General features: G+C 43.1%; 1 pseudogene; it reads left to right on the top strand.

Annotated features, from left to right (window-relative positions):
- Positions 1-7077: 7077 nt before the first annotated feature.
- On the top strand, positions 7078-9849 carry LOC112903674 (annotated as a pseudogene).
- The last annotated feature ends 1154 nt before the right edge of the window (positions 9850-11003 follow it).

Below are 11003 nucleotides of genomic sequence, written 5' to 3'. Positions count from 1 at the left end.
TCTTTTAGAGATGGGGGCTGTACCGGGTTGTAACTCTATAACAAACTCAATATCCCTATCAGGAGGCATCCCGGGCAAATCATCTGGAAAAACATCTGGGTACTCACATACGATAGGGAGGTCCTCAAGCTTGATCCCTTCTATGGCATAAACGCAAGAGTTGATATATTCCCGATGTGGAAGATGAGTAGTAGCTCTGAAATCAGGTGAGTCTATCTCAACCACTCGGGAAGAGATATCTAATGATACTTGGTGCCTAGTCATCCAATCCATAGCTAGTAGGATATCCATTCCTTCTAGTTTTAACAAAATTAAATCTGTCCTTATCAAATTGCTACCCAATTGAATTGGCACATCTCTACAAATTTGATTTGAAGCAATTTTACCGCCAGGAGTCGCTATCATATATGTTCCTTTAGTATGGTAGAAATCCAAGCCTACTTTTGTTCCATACTTTGGACTGATAAAGCTATGGGTTGCCCCGGAATCAAAAAGTATAACTGCAGGTTGATGGTGTATAGTGAAAGTACTCGTCATTATTGGTGCACCCTCAGGAAGTTCGGAGAGAGTTATGAAATTCACCCTTCGTTGGCGGACTTGTACAGTTTGCTTCTTGCCTTGGCCCTTGCTGCTCGGGTTGGAAGTCTGCCTTGGAATGATTTTCTAGGTTGAGGGCAATTTTTGATGAAATGCGATGAACTGCCGCAATTGAAACAACGATTGTTGTTGTTTCCCTGGTTGAACTGCGGAAAGTTCGGCCTTAATCCAAACTGTTGCTGCTGCTGTTGGCGCTGAGGCACTGGTGGCCTGTTGAATCTAGACTGCTGAGGGGGTCTAGCTACCCATCTGCCTGACCGATTGTTTTGGGGTGGGACTCGTGGAGATGTATTCTGGACTAACTGATACCTCGGGGGTTGAGCACTCGAGGGTCCAGTGGGTATCTTCTGCTTCTTCTCAGCCCTATGGGCTAAAATGCAATCTTCCTGAGTAATCGCCATGTTGACCAGCTCATTGAAGGTGTCTGTCTTAACAAGATTCAGTCGTTCCTTGAGCTTGGTGTTCAGGCCACGATGGAAACGATCTTGCTTCTTGGCATCGGTGTTTGCATGATAACCCGCATACTGACACAGGTGATTGAAAGCCTGTGTGTACTGCATTATGGTGCGGGTTCCATAGGTAAGAGCTAAAAATTCATTGAGCTTCCGCTCAATGAGCCCTTCAGGAATATGATGTGCCCTAAAGGCGGTCCGAAACTCTTTCCATGTGACTACATGTCCTTCTGGCTGCATGGCATAATAATGATCCCACCAAATGCAAGCAATGCCACGAAGTTGCTGTGCTGCAAAGAGTGCCTTATTTGCTTCGGAGCATGGTGTGGACAGTAGTGCAAACTTGGACTCAATAGTGCGGAGCCACGCATCCGCATCAAGAGGCTCTTCCATCTTATGAAAAAGTGGGGGCTGCGTGCTGAAGAAGTCTTGGTAACTAGCAGAGAGATGTTCATCATGACCTCGTTGCTGATGATGGAACTGGTTCTGCCGTGCCTGCACTAGCTAATCAAGGAGTTCAGTCTGTCGTGCCATTACTTCTGCTAGATTTGGTGGTGGTGGTGGCGGTTGTTGGGAACCGCTAGCCTGGTCCGTCCTAAAACCTTCAGGGGTTCCATGCGTAGCGCCAACCATCTGAGGAATGGAAGATGTCCATTAGAAATCACCAATACTTGCTTCCATTTTCAGAAATATACCGCAAAAAAATAAAACACAGGGAGATAGTGCAATAGATAGATAGCTCAATAGATAACCGGATAGGAACTTGGGTTATAGATCATAAACTGGTGGTCATTACTATGTTCCATCTCAGTAGTCTACCAATTACCACTCAAGCCATGCTTACATATGCCACATATAATACAACAAGTGGCCCTTAAGTCCAACTAGACTGCTCACTCCCTATGTCACATTATACTATACTAAGTGCATCTAGAATGTCGACGATTTTGAAGAGACTAGAAATCGTCGAGGTTGCCCATAAACAACTGGCTGCCAGAAGAAGAATGATTGGGCTGAGGATTAGGTTCGGGATCTCCATGCTCGGAATCAAGATCAGAAACTCCTTCAATCTCTTCCGGGTCTTCTTCTTCATCTTCACTTTCAGACTCCTCAAGTGCGACCGGAGGTACTGGCTGCTCATGAAGCATATCAATATGGGTGATGTCGTCGTCAAGCTCAAGAGTAAGATCATGAACTTGCTCTTGGAGAAACTCGATGATGGTGTTGCGCTGAATGATTAATGCATCACTCTCAATGATCTGATCCTCTCGGTGAATGATGGTTTCGTCCCGCTGTGCAATAACTTCATCTTTAGTAGTGACCGTGGCTTGGAGCTCTTCGATCTGAGTAATCTGCCGCCTAATGTTTCTGTGATAACCTTGGGCTACACTGGTCATCTGGCTCATACTGTGGCGCTAAAGTATCTGATGACGATATTGTGCATTCATAAACCTGATTGTAGAATGTAGTGTCTCTTCCGTCAAATCTCCCAGTAAGTGTCCAAAGTGTGATACTCGAAAAGTCCACTCAGGGTCACAAGAATCTACTGCAGGGAAGAAACCAATAGGATACCCAACAACTTCATCTGGATGCTGGTCACAGAAAATGTTGATGGCTTCAAGAGCTGTGGCTTCAAAAGTGTCTGCTAGACGGTGACCAGCCACATCAATCTCGATGGGCTGCCACAGGGATCGAGATGGATGCTGGGGAATAGTCATCTTCACTCTGCACCGAGGAACACCCTCTTCACTATACTCCATTCCATCATAATGCGGTGGCTCGGTGTAGCTAAACAACTGAAGTGACTCCCACAAGAGACGTGGAAAACCCTCCCAATACAAAGCATTGGTGTGAGCATGTCCCTCGTGGTCCCAAAAGATCTTCAGAAAATCCGCCATGATTCTGGTAATAGCAAAGGCTAGAAATGAGATGGATGATATAGATCTTAAGGATGAAACAAAGATGCCAAGATACTAAACCCTAAGGCTGTCTGTATGACCATTTCAAGACTGCAATTGTGATAAACAACACTCTAGCTATCCTTATAACAACAAGCCTTTTAATTTATTTACTTTGTTTAATTATGAGTATGCATGCACGTACTACTCGTCCTCACAACAAAAAATAATAGCCAAATATTTTTGGACTTACGTGATTAATTTCGGTAGCATAGTATATATACGTCTCTCCCTATAATAGCTAGTCGAGAGATCCTATTCGTTCAGAATCTATCGAGTCGAGGTTAGTATACCTACAGAAAGAATCACATATATCATGAACCTTTCATGCCAGCACGTCATGAAAGCGTTCTCAAACATCACTGTTCACTTATAGGAACAACATCCGTACAGTTCCCGTCATACAGACGATGTTAACATACGTTACTTTCGTAATGTATTCATGGGGATACCGTATAAAATAGGGGTATGAACAGCGATCACCATACCTGTGCCTAACCATATACTCCCAATATAATCAACTTATCGTTGGTATATTGGCAGCATCTCAAGTAGGCCACTGCTTGAGAAATAGCGTTCTCTCAAGCAGCGTCCGGTTCACATCACCGATGGGAAGGCCAAGCTCTCTCAGTTGGCTGAGGATCCTTACCCTCTTACCTCATCGTTGAATGCGTCGTTACAGAATATAAAGTTGATTGTGCTCAAAAGTAAGTTTTTACAGAAAGGTAGTGTTGGAAATTAGAGTAGTACTATAAACGTACTGTATATATATGTATTAGTAGCTACCTGATAACCCCCATATAAACCTCTAGGGCTTTATGTACTAAGCACAATACTTAACGAAACCAACGCAATTTTTACAAAATACCTTGTTGGTCCAGTTTTATACTAAAAATATTTTTAAGGTCAATCATATCTCCGGTGTACACTTGTTAGCTCTGATACCAGCCTGTGGCAGAACAACTTGAATTATTCCGGTTCAAGTGCGCAGACCATCTGTGGCAGAACCGCCTGAATTATTCTGGCTCAAGTGCGCTAGTTGTGGCAGAACCAACCTGAATTATACCGGCTCAAGTACGTGAGTCCTCTCTTGAGGGCTACCTCGTGCTTCAAACGGTATAATACCTTGGCCTGTTGGGTAACCTCCCGATAAACCACCGAACGCAGGATCCAACAAGGTACCTCACACGAAGGTGAGTCCAGAGATATAAATGCCATTATATTTTTACATCACAGGCAGATATATTACAAAAGTACACAAACCATCATCAGTTCCCAGTGAAGGGAGATTATTACAAAACAGGTTTTAGTTTTAAGTCAAAGCAGCGGAGTTTAAAAGCGTAAATATTGTACACGTCGTTATTACAGATATCATGCTAGCCCTGGCACGACATCACTCGGCGGAATATGGGTTGGCCGGGGACGGATCCCACTCCACGGACCAACCATCAGGCAGGGGGTAGGGCCACGGTGTAACGAATGCTGGCTCATCAGGGAGATTACCTGAAGTAAATCAACAAAACCAAGGCTGAGTATACTAATACTCAGCAAGACTTACCCGCTCATGGTATACTTAGCCATGTATCTAGACTTATGCAGGCTTTTCAGGTTTTGGGTAGGGTTTTCAACTGAAAAGCAACAAAGAGTAGATCCTTATTTTCAACTTTTAGCTTTCAAGTTCTAGTTGATTAACCATTCTAGATAAGCACCTAAAACTACTCAAACATGGTAGAATCTTTAATCAAACATCATCTTTGATAATCACAAAGTTGCTCTTGTTACTCTATGTGGCAAAGGGACGATTCTGAATCGAATTCAACCTTGCAAGGGTAAACCACGCTTGGAACACCAAAGGGTCGTTCCGAAGCAACCGTTTACCTTTCATTCCAACTCGTGGATCAGATCCACCACAAGCGACTGCAGGACCATACGCACTTCCAAAGTGCAGGACGTACGTCTGTAGCGCGACTACAAAACCCGTACTCCTGGTTGCCCAGCAACACATATTCCTACACGTTGAACCAAGTAACCAAAAGATGCAAATACATGTGGTGGGGGGTATGTCCACTCCTCGGGCCGATTGGTTACTAGGTAATAAGGACATGCCTAGCATAAACTCATCTTCAAATGAAACTCCACTTGATATAGCTGGTCCAATTACAAGGAGTAGAGCTAAACAATTGCAGAAGGAAATTCATTCTCAGGTGAACGCTAACCTTATGTTTAATAATCAGTCTATGTTGAATGAGCCTATGCTTTTGAGTTCTTGTTTCAATGTCCTTAGGAATGATGGAGTGTATGAACCAGCATGGGATCAAGATGGATTCAAGCCTCTGGACATCTGAACCAAGAAGCCTATGGTGTGCATGAATAAAATGGAGGTTCATCACCTTAGCATAGGAATGCAACCAGAAGCTAGATGACTGACACATGGTACGAATTCCAAGCATCACTGCGGACAGAATACAAGGAGTTAGACGGTGTTCAATAAGTGGATGGAAGCGTCTTCAAGTCTACTTTCCAGTCCATCAAATAGTTCATTATTTGGATATCCTAATAAGGAGTTATGCTCATTTTAGTAACTGCTGCCAGAAGCTGAAAAGACGCGCGAACCAGCCACGAAATCCACTAGAGCATGCGCATGCAGCCATTTACTCAAAGCTGAACGCCCCTACCTCTATATATATCTTGTACTTGACAATGAAAAGTCAGATCTTATTTTATTGAATTCAGAATACACAAACTCGTGGAGTTTTGTTTATGCGTGAGTCTTGAGAGGCTTGCAACATTTGTTCTTTCGATTCCTGAGGGAGTTGTAGAACGCCGAACTGCGGTTCACCCAGTTCGTGCCTTCACGTCTATAGGGCGTGATTGCGTGGGCTGTTACGTTGTTACGTGGAAGGGTGATTGTCTCGGTAGTTCGTCGCGTGGACAGCCTCGCGGTGCGCTGCCTCTTCACCAGGTCACGCAGCGACAATTTATCAAGTTCGCAGATCCTACGAGAAGATCGGGCCACAACAAATTGCTACACGTGCTGCCTAGACGTGAGCATATCATCTGGTATCACAGCCTCCGTTTCCTCAGTAGGATTGTTCTTGTTTCTGGTAGGATAGATTTATATACCTACTGTCCACTAATAGCCAAAAAGAAAACCTACATCCCAAATTCATACGTGCTACTGATTTTGTAGTTTGCTTTATCGAGTTTTAATCCTTTAAGATTTGTCTAGTTGCTGAATTTTTTCCCCTCATTGTTCTAGCTGTTATCTTTGTTCCATCCCATCCTTGATCTGATCGTCTTTGCTTGCTGCATATATATAACAAAAAAAAAATACCCACCCGTCCCACCCTTGTTTTCTACCCGCCGCATATTCCCCTTCCGAGTTTCTTGTTTTTGTGCTACACCATCCATTTTGGTTGATCCTTGTGCGCCCCTCAGTTGAAAGTTTTGCTGTGTTGTCACAAATCTTAAAAGAAAAGATGTATATTGGTCAAAAGAAGGACTGAAAACAACGAGTTCTTGTTAAAAAAAAAGGAAAGAAAAGAAATAAAAGAGAATTGTGTTCAGCACACCAAAAAGGGGTTTGGGCAGCAACAAGTTTCGTTTGGTGCAACTGGTGTTCATCTATCCACTTCCTACATCGTGTTCCTTTCTTTGTGCATCTTTTCCTTTATATTCAGCAACTTAGACTTGTGTTCTTGGATTATTATTCGGTTTTGCATAACTACATTTATCAGCGCATTCCACTTACATATTACCCCACCAAGCTCCACTTAAAACGCACCGTGAGTTGTTGCACCATCGTTGCTGTTACAATCACTCTTCCACTACAAATTGCAGCCCCGGTTCTTGCTCTTTTCAGGGAGAGAAAGAACTTGTTTTGTAAGTGGTGAGGGAGTGATTCCACATATATTTTGTCCTATTACTTTCTCTCTTTGTTACTAACATGGCAGGAAATGAAGATTCCCCTTCTCACACTGTGTCTGCACAAGAAATTCAGGAAGTGCATGCACAAATGCAACAATTGATGCAAGGAATGCAAGCGCTTCAACGATCACTACAGCAGCAACATGGGGAGCATCCACCTCATGATGATGAACACATTGAGGATGATGATCAACATGCCGGTGGCGGTGGTGGTGGTCGTGGCCGAGGATTCGCTGCTGGGTTTGATAACTTTGCAGGTGGCCGTGGCCGAGGATTTGCTGCTGGTTTTGGTCGTGCACGACGTGTTCCTGTTGGGCATCCTCCTGATCTTGATGCTGAAACATTTTCAAATTATAGTGCTGAACATGGAGGTGATCCTTATGGTCGCCGTGGTGCATATGATGATCATGGTGGTGATAACTTTGGCCGTTTTGGAGCCCGTGGTCGTTATGGTGATCACCGTCGACGTCATCATGAACGACGTCACAATGATGATGGTTTGGGCAAGGTTAAAGTGTCCATTCCTCCATTCAGCGGCAAGGAGAATGCTGATGATTACTTTGAATGGGAAACCAAAGTGGAGCAACTATTTGATTTGTATGAATACCCTGCTGAAAAGAAGGCAAAGCTTGCAGCCATTGAGTTTAAAGGTTATGCCATAACTTGGTGGAATCAGCTCCGTACTGAATATCAAAGAGTTGGGCATGATCGTATAACTTGGGAAGACATGAAGAGGGAAATGAGACGTCGTTTTGTTCCTGCATATTATTCTCGTGATCTACATTTGAAACTGAAACGTCTTGTGCAAGGTACTCGCAGTGTTGATGAATATTTTCAGGAATTGGAAATGTGCTTACTTCGTACAGGGATAACTGAGGATGAGGAATCAACAATGGCTCGGTTTCTGGTTGGCCTCAATAAACCCATTGCTGATAAAGTGGATATGACAAATTACACTTGTCTCACTGAGTTGGTTCATTTTGCAAAGAGGGCTGAACGACAAGTTGCTACGTCTTACAAATACAATGCTTCATGGCGTCATTCCCAACAGCAAGGGGATGTCACTCCTCAATTCCAACAGCAAGGAGCTGCAACGCCCAAATCCTCATCTCGTGGAACAAATAGATCCATTCCACCTTCTTCCAAACAATTGGATACAAAAGGTAAAGCTGTGAGTTCAAATCAGCCCACTTCTTCTACTGCAGCCACCCAACGCAAGACAAGCAAGATTGAGTGTTTTAAGTGTGGTGGTCATGGGCATAAACAAGCTGAATGTCCCAATCGTCGTACTATTATTGCCCTTGCTGATGGTTCTTATGATTCACAAAGTGAAGAGGAGGATGAGCTTACCAATGTATTTTCAGATTTTAATCTTGACACTTGTGAGTATTCAGCAGAGGATGGTACATTTGAGCTAGGTCTGAATTGTTTAGCAATTCAACCTATTCCAACTTTTGCTCACAATGACATGTTACAAGATGTTATTTCTCCATCTTCTGACGAGATTACTAGTGCTGATTTTGATGAGTTGCTTGCTGATTTTCCTGATTTCGAGCCTTCTATAATGAATACACCATCTCCTTCTTTGGTGGTTAGGAGAGTTCTTTCCACTCAGTTTGTTGCTGCTGAACAAGGACAACGCCATAATTTATTTCAGTCCCGATGCAAAGTACAAGGCCAAGTGTGCTGTTTCATCATAGATGGTGGGAGCTGCAATAATATTGTTAGTGCTTTGCTTGTTGAGAAGCTTGGTTTGCAGCCACGTCGCCATCCACATCCGTACCATATGCAATGGCTGAATAATTCCGGGACAGTTAAGGTTTCAGCCATGATTCGTTTGTCATTTTCCATTGGTGATTATCATGGAGAGGTGGATTGTGATATTGTCCCCATGCAAGCATGCCATTTGCTGCTTGGTCGGCCCTGGCAATTTGATGTGGACTCAGTGCATTTTGGACGGTCTAACAAATACACTTTCATTCACAATGACAAGAAGGTGGTTCTTGTTCCATTATCTCCAGAGGAGATACATACTTCAGATATGGCTCGCAAGAAAAGAGAGGAATCAGACAAAAGAAAATTGAGTGAGACCCCCAACCCAAGTAAGGGAGAGAGTTCTAACCCATCCAGCCACATAAAGCCTCATGCCAATCCTAAACAGCCACGCCACACTGAGTGTCTCTTTGTGAGCAAGAGTGATTTGAGAGAAGTGAGAAACACCACAACCCCATTCTTTGTGCTCTTGCACAAGGAGGTCCTACTTTCAACTCACGATTTACCTTCATCGCTGCCTAGTGTTGTTCTTGATCTCTTACAGGACTTCGAAGATGTTTTTCCTGATGAGATACCAGCTGGACTTCCTCCACTCCGTGGAATTGAGCATCAAATTGATTTGGTACCAGGTGCTTCGCTTCCAAATCGTCCAGCCTACTGCACCAATCCTGAAGAAACAAAGGAAATTCAGCGACAGGTAAAAGAGCTTTTGGACAAAGGGTATGTTCGTGAATCCTTATCACCATGTGCAGTTCCCGTTCTTTTAGTCCCAAGAAAGATGGCTCTTGGCGCATGTGTGTTGATTGTCGTGCTATCAATGCTATAACTGTTCGATATCGCCATCCCATTCCACGACTTGATGACATGTTAGATGAATTGAGTGGTTCTATCATTTTCACCAAAATAGATTTGCGTAGTGGTTATCATCAAATCCGCATGAAACTGGTGATGAATGGAAAACAGCGTTTAAAACTAAATTTGGTCTCTATGAATGGCTTGTGATGCCATTTGGCTTGACAAATGCTCCTTCAACTTTTATGCGCTTAATGAATCATGTTTTACGAGCTTTCATTGGCAAGTTTGTTGTTGTTTATTTTGATGATATTCTGATCTATAGCAAATCATTTGATGAACATCTTGATCATATCCATCAAGTACTTGCTGTTTTGAGGGAAGAGAAATTGTATGGCAACATTGCTAAGTGCACCTTTTGCACAGACCGTGTTGTTTTCCTTGGCTTTGTTGTTTCCGCAGATGGTATTCAGGTTGATGAAGAGAAGGTTAAAGCAATAAAGGATTGGCCTACACCGGTAAATGTGAGCCAAGTTCGAAGCTTTCATGGTCTTGCAGGTTTTTACAGGCGTTTTGTTAAGATTTCAGCATGATCGCTGCACCCCTCAATAATTTGACAAGAAGGATGTTCCATTCAAGTGGGGAGATGAACAAGACCAAGCCTTCAATGAGCTGAAAACAAAGCTTTGTGAAGCACCGCTGCTACAACTTCCTAATTTTGGTAAGACATTTGAGATCGAATGTGATGCAAGTGGTATTGGATAGGAGGTGTACTGCTGCAAGAAGGTAAACCTGTTGCCTACTTTTCTGAAAAGCTAAATGGTCCACATCTGAATTACTCGGTTTATGACAAAGAGCTTTATGCCTTAGTTCGTGTTTTGGAAGTTTGCAACATTACTTGTTACCTAAAGAATTTGTAATCCATTCTGATCATGAAGCTTTGAAATATCTTAAAAGTCAAGGCAAGCTGAACCGTCGACATGCTAAATGGATTGAGTTCATTGAAACGTTTCCCTATGTTGTCAAACATAAGCGTGGTAAAGATAACATTGTTGCCGATGCCTGTCTAGAAGATGTGCGTTGATTACACAACTAGATACAAAGTGCTTGGTTTGGAATCCATTAAAACACTTTATGCTGCTGATGCTGAATTTAAAGAGCCTTTCTCTCGTTGCATTGATGGAAAAGGTTGGGATAAATATTATGTGCATGAGGCTTCTTGTTTCGGACTAACAAAATATGCATTCCAGCTTGTTCGATTCGTCAAGTTCTTTTGCAAGAAGCACATGCAGGTGGACTAGTGGTCATTTTGGTGTCAAAAAGACATTGGACATGCTCTCTGATCATTTCTTTTGGCCACATATGCGACGTGATGTCCAGCGGCATGTTGGGTGCTGCATCGTTTGCTTGAAAGCTAAGTCCCGCTCAATCCCCATGGCTTATATACTCCATTACCTATTCCACATGTACCTTGGGAAGATATATCTATGGACTTTGTTCTGGG

This window comes from Panicum hallii, chromosome 8, assembly GCF_002211085.1.
Source record: "Panicum hallii strain FIL2 chromosome 8, PHallii_v3.1, whole genome shotgun sequence".
Classification (NCBI taxonomy): Eukaryota; Viridiplantae; Streptophyta; class Magnoliopsida; order Poales; family Poaceae; genus Panicum; species Panicum hallii.
This window is presented reverse-complemented; position numbering and strand designations above follow the sequence as displayed.